Here is a 6,527-nt window from a genome sequence, read left to right as displayed (position 1 = left end):
TTTCGGATCGAGCCCAAAACTTGGGCAACTTCATAACATGGTGGGAGGAGTCATTTGGTGAGTTTTGAGTGAAATCCAATTTTCAAATTTCATTCATTTGTGAAATCCAATTTTCAAATTCCAATCCACACTAACATAGACAAGATGAAGTGGGAGTTATGGGTTGTATTAAATGAGGAATGGTGGTGTTGGATTTCATCATGATGTTCCTCCCTCTTAGCCCTATAAATAGAGGAGTCTTCAAGCTACAAAATTCACTTCAGCCATCCTCCACACTTCCATCATCCAGAAATCATCCTCATACATTCCCACAACCCCAAACACTCAAGCAATCAACCCAATACTCTAAACTGCCCCAAAATCACCAAAACAGCTCCAGAAAACCTCCCTTCCATTTCCCTACGAATTTCCTCTTTCTCAGCCATCACCACTCACTCAAGCTCATCTCAAATCACCTCCATATCCTTCATACATCCTTCTAGACGTGGAGAAGCTCTTGGAGAAGCATTGGACACTACAAGAACTTCATAAAAGGGTTTTTCTACTCTTATGGCATTCATTATGTTTTCCCATTTCTATTTTAGTTTCTTTTCCATTATGAGTAGCTAAATCCATAACTAGGGCTTCGATGTAACCTAACATGAATATTCTGGGTTTATAAGTTTGGAGTTTCAAGTTTGATTCATGATTCATGTTCTTATTCATTATGCTTATAAGTTAACATGCTTGTTTGAATGATTGATCACCATTAGAACTTGTTTGTTAACTATCTTGGTTTGAATTAAGAGTAGACACCATGCTTTAATTCGAATTGAACTATGAATAGGAAGAGTATGTATGGACATTCGACAACAGGGATTAGATACATGCTTGGTTGTTTAAATTGTTCTTCTATGCTTAATGGGTTCCTAATGCTTAATTTTAGGTTAGACAACAAATGATCAAATTAGGGAATTAGGAACACAAGGTTAGGACCAAACACCATGGCCTAATCATACTTTAGCTAGAATCAATCTTTGAATCTGAATTAAACTTGTTACTTGACTCCATATAACCCAGAATTGAATTGTTATGGTGATTCGAATGCCCTAGTCTCCAAATCTGTTTTCCAACTCTTAAAACCACTCTTTGTTACACTTGTTTATTTGCTTTCATTTGCAATTTCAGTTTGCTCACTTCCTTTCACAATCACAATCACTCTCACTTTAATTTCTGTTTTAGACTTAACTTCCTAACTTCTTGAATTCGGTAATCTACGTACATAACTAATTTGAACTTCTCAGTCTTCGTGGGTACGACCTCGTACTTGTCTTGCTATATTACTAATTGCCCCGTACAATTGCGAGTTAACATAATAATTAACAACAAATTTTGGCGCCGTTGCCGGGGACTGAACGAAAGTTCTTCCCTGGTTATGTGCCCAAGGTTACCGTATTCTTTTTAGTGTTTCTAATTAATCTAATTTTCTGTTTCAGGTAGTTTATGTCTAAAAGACCGTTCCTTGAACAAGTGAGGTCTTCGTTCCAACGCTCCAGATCTTTGAACGCAGGACCATCGTTGCAACCCAACCGGGTGATCTCTGAAGTTCATAATCGTCTAGAAAGAGAGTTGTCAACTGCAAAAGAGCAAGCTCTTGCCACATTTACAAGTATTGCTCTCCACACTGAACTTCCTGGTTCTTCACCTTCAAATTCGGAAGCAAGTTCAGACCAAGAAGAAGAAGAAGAGATGGCTGCCAATGAGTTCATGGGAGAACTTGATATCCCAACAATTCCAGCATCTCCTTCAAGCATTTTGCTGCCCACTGTAGCTCGAAATTATGAGCTTAAATCTTCTCATCTTAATATGCTGCCTTTCTTTTATGGTTTACCTAATGAAGATCCATTAACTCATATAAAGGATATTTTTAATGTTGTGAGTTCTTTTCCCTTGACAGGTGTGACAGAAGATCAACTTCGAATGAGAGTGTTTCCATACACTTTGAAGGATAAGGCGAAATATTGGTTGAATTCTTTGAAGCCTGGTTCACTCACTACATGGGCTGCCATTCAAAAGAAGTTCTTGGAGAAATACTTCTCCACGCAAAAGACCGACATGCTTAGGGATAAGATCTTGTTATTTGCACAGCAAGATGATGAATCGTTTTGTGAAGCATGGGAGAGATTCAATGGGCTGCTCAACCAATGTCCTCATCATGGGATTCCATTGAAGCTTCAAATGCCGTTGAACTTGAATTGTCCAATTTGGAACACCTATTGATTTCGGATCAAGCCCAAAACTTGGGCAACATCATAATATGGTGGGAGGAGTCATTTGGTTAGTTTTGAGTGATATCCAATCGCTAGAAGTATGGAATACACCAACCACTCCAATTTGAAACGAACTGCCGATGAACTTGAATTGTCCAATTTCTCACACCTATTGAGTTCGGATCGAGCCCCAAACTTGGGCAACATCATAATATGGTGGGTGGAGTCATTTGGTGAGTTTTGAGTGAAATCCAATCGCTGGAAGTATGGAATACACCAACCAGTCCAATTAGGAACGAACTGCCGTTGAACTTGAATTGTCCAATTTCTAACACCTATTGATTTCGGATCGAACCCCAAACTTGTGCAACATCATAATATGGTGGGTGGAGTCATTTGGTGAGTTTGGAGTGAAATCCAATCGCTAGAAGTATGGAATACACCAACCACTCCAATTAGGAACGAACTGCCGTTGAACTTGAATTGTCCAATTTCTCACACCTATTGATTTCCGATCGAGCCCCAAACTTGGGCAACATCATAATATGGTGGGAGGAGTCATTTGGTGAGTTTTGAGTGAAATCCAATCGCTAGAAGTATGGAATACACCAACCACTCCAATTAGGAACGAACTGCCGTTGAACTTGAATTGTCCAATTTCTCACACCTATTGATTTCGGATCGAGGCCAAAACAAGGGCAACATCATAATATGGTGGGAGGAGTCATTTGGTGAGTTTTGAGTGAAATCCAATCGCTAGAAGTATGGAATACACCGACCACTCCAATTTGGAACGAACTGCCGTTGAACTGGAATTGTCCAATTTGGAACACCTATTAATTTCGGATCGAGCCAAAACTTGGGCAACATCGTAATTTGGTGGGAGGAGTCATTTGGTGAGTTTTGAATGAAATCCAATCGCTAGAAGTATGGAATACACCAACCACTCCAATTAGAAACGAACTGCCGTTGAACTTGAATTGTCCAATTTCTCACACCTATTGATTTCGGATCGGTCCCCAAACTTGGGCAACATCATAATATGGTGGGAGTAGTCATTTGGTGAGTTTTGAGTGAAATCCAATCGCTAGAAGTATGGAATACACCAACCACTCCAATTAGGAACGAACTGCCGTGGAACTCGAATTGTCCAATTTCGAACACCTATTGATTTCGGATCAAGCCCAAAACTTGGGCAACATCATAATATGGTGGGAGGAGTCATTTGGTGAGTTTTGAGTGAAATCCAATCCCTAGAAGTATGAAAGACACCAACCACTCGAATTAGGAAAGAACTGCCGTTGAACTTGAATTGTCCAATTTCTCACACCTATTGATTTCGGATCGAGGCCCAAACTTGGGCAACATCATAATATGGTGGGAAGAGTCATTTGGTGAGTTTTGAGTGAAATCCATTCGCTAGAAGTATGGAATACACCAACCACTCCAATTAGGAACGAACTGCCGTTGAACTTGAATTGTCCAATTTCTCACACCTATTGATTTCCGATCGAGCCCCAAACTTGGGCAACATCATAATATGGTGGGAGGAGTCATTTGGTGAGTTTTGAGTGAAATCCAATCGCTAGAAGTATGGAATACACCAACCACTCCAATTAGGAACGAACTGCCGTTGAACTTGAATTGTCCAATTTCTCACACCTATTGATTTCGGATCGAGGCCAAAACAAGGGCAACATCATAATATGGTGGGAGGAGTCATTTGGTGAGTTTTGAGTGAAATCCAATCGCTAGAAGTATGGAATACACCGACCACTCCAATTTGGAACGAACTGCCGTTGAACTGGAATTGTCCAATTTGGAACACCTATTAATTTCGGATCGAGCCAAAACTTGGGCAACATCGTAATTTGGTGGGAGGAGTCATTTGGTGAGTTTTGAATGAAATCCAATCGCTAGAAGTATGGAATACACCAACCACTCCAATTAGAAACGAACTGCCGTTGAACTTGAATTGTCCAATTTCTCACACCTATTGATTTCGGATCGGTCCCCAAACTTGGGCAACATCATAATATGGTGGGAGTAGTCATTTGGTGAGTTTTGAGTGAAATCCAATCGCTAGAAGTATGGAATACACCAACCACTCCAATTAGGAACGAACTGCCGTGGAACTCGAATTGTCCAATTTCGAACACCTATTGATTTCGGATCAAGCCCAAAACTTGGGCAACATCATAATATGGTGGGAGGAGTCATTTGGTGAGTTTTGAGTGAAATCCAATCCCTAGAAGTATGAAAGACACCAACCACTCGAATTAGGAAAGAACTGCCGTTGAACTTGAATTGTCCAATTTCTCACACCTATTGATTTCGGATCGAGCCCAAAACTTGGGCAACATCATAATTTGGTGTTAGGAGTCATTTGGTGAGTTTTGAGTGAAATCCAATCGCTAGAAGTATGGAATACACCAACCACTCCAATTAGGAACGAACTGCCGTTGAACTTGAATTGTCCAATTTCTCACACCTATTGATTTCGGATCGAGCCACAAACTTCGGCAACATCATAATATGGTGTCAGGAGTCATTTAGTGAGTTTTGAGTGAAATCCAATCGCTAGAAGTATGGAATACACCAACCACACCAATTAGGAACCAACTGTCGTTGAACTTAAATTGTCCAATTTCTCACACCTATTGATTTCGGATCAAGCCCCAAACTTGGGCAACATCATAATATGGTGGGAAGACTCATTTGGTGAGTTTTGAGTGAAATCCATTCGCTAGAAGTATGGAATACACCAACAACTCCAATTAGGAACGAACTGCCGTTGAACTTGAATTGTCCAATTTCGAACACCTATTGATTTCGGATCAACCCCAAAACTTGGGCAACATCATAATATGGTGGGAGGAGTCGTTTGGTGAGTTTTGAGTGAAATCCAATCGCTAGAAGTATGGAATACACCAACCACTCCAATTAGGAACGAACTGCCGTTGAACTTGAATTGTCCAATTTCTCACACCTATTGATTTCGGATCAAGGCCAAAACATGGGCAACATCATAATATGGTGGGAGGAGTCATTTGGTGAGTTTTGAGTGAAACCCAATCGCTAGAAGTATGGAATACACCGACCACTCCAATTTGGAACGAACTGCCGTTGAACTGGAATTGTCCAATTTGGAACACCTATTAATTTCGGATCGAGCCAAAACTTGGGCAACATCGTAATTTGGTGGGAGGAGTCATTTGGTGAGTTTTGAATGAAATCCAATCGCTAGAAGTACGGAATACACCAACCACTCCAATTAGAAACGAACTGCCGTTGAACTGGAATTGTCCAATTTCTCACACCTATTGATTTCGGATCGGTCCCCAAACTTGGGCAACATCATAATATGGTGGGAGTAGTCATTTGGTGAGTTTTGAGTGAAATCCAATCGCTAGAAGTATGGAATACACCAACCACTCCAATTAGGAACGAACTGCCGTGGAACTTGAATTGTCCAATTTCGAACACCTATTGATTTCGGATCAAGCCCAAAACTTGGGCAACATCATAATATGGTGGGAGGAGTCATTTGGTGAGTTTTGAGTGAAATCCAATCCCTAGAAGTATGAAAGACACCAACCACTCGAATTAGGAAAGAACTGCCGTTGAACTTGAATTGTCCAATTTCTCACACCTATTGATTTCGGATCGAGGCCCAAACTTGGGCAACATCATAATATGGTGGGAAGAGTCATTTGGTGAGTTTTGAGTGAAATCCATTCGCTAGAAGTATGGAATACACCAACCGCTCGAATTAGGAACGAACTGCCGTTGAACTTGAATTGTCCAATTTCTCACACCTATTGATTTCGGATCGATCCGCAAACTTGGGGAACATCATAATATGGTGGGAGGAGTCATTTGGTGAGTTTTGAGTGAAATCCAATCGCTAGAAGTATGGAATACGCCAACCACTCCAATTAGGAACGAACTGCCGTGGAACTTGAATTGTCCAATTTCGAACACCTATTGATTTCGGATCGAGCCCCAAACTTGGGCAACATCATAATATGGTGGGAAGAGTCATTTGGTGAGTTTTGAGTGAAATCCATTCGCTAGAAGTATGGAATACACCAACCACTCCAATTAGGAACGAACTGCCGTTGAACTTGAATTGTCCAATTTCTCACACCTATTGATTTCGGATCGAGCCCAAAACTTGGGCAACATCATAATTTGGTGTTAGGAGTCATTTGGTGAGTTTTGAGTGAAATCCAATCGCTAGAAGTATGGAATACACCAACCACTCCAATTAGGAAC

General features: G+C 40.7%; 1 non-coding gene across 1 annotated transcript; it reads right to left on the bottom strand.

The window, feature by feature from the left end:
* Nucleotides 1-2,094: 2,094 nt before the first annotated feature.
* On the bottom strand, nucleotides 2,095-2,201 carry LOC148297675 (small nucleolar RNA R71). Its single transcript, XR_015833203.1, has one exon. It is a non-coding gene; the product is annotated as a small nucleolar RNA R71 (small nucleolar RNA).
* Nucleotides 2,202-6,527: the final 4,326 nt, after the last annotated feature.

The sequence above is a fragment of the Prunus avium genome, chromosome 1 (assembly GCF_965620075.1).
Source record: "Prunus avium chromosome 1, drPruAviu1.hap1.1, whole genome shotgun sequence".
NCBI lineage: Eukaryota > Viridiplantae > Streptophyta > Magnoliopsida > Rosales > Rosaceae > Prunus > Prunus avium.
This window is presented reverse-complemented; position numbering and strand designations above follow the sequence as displayed.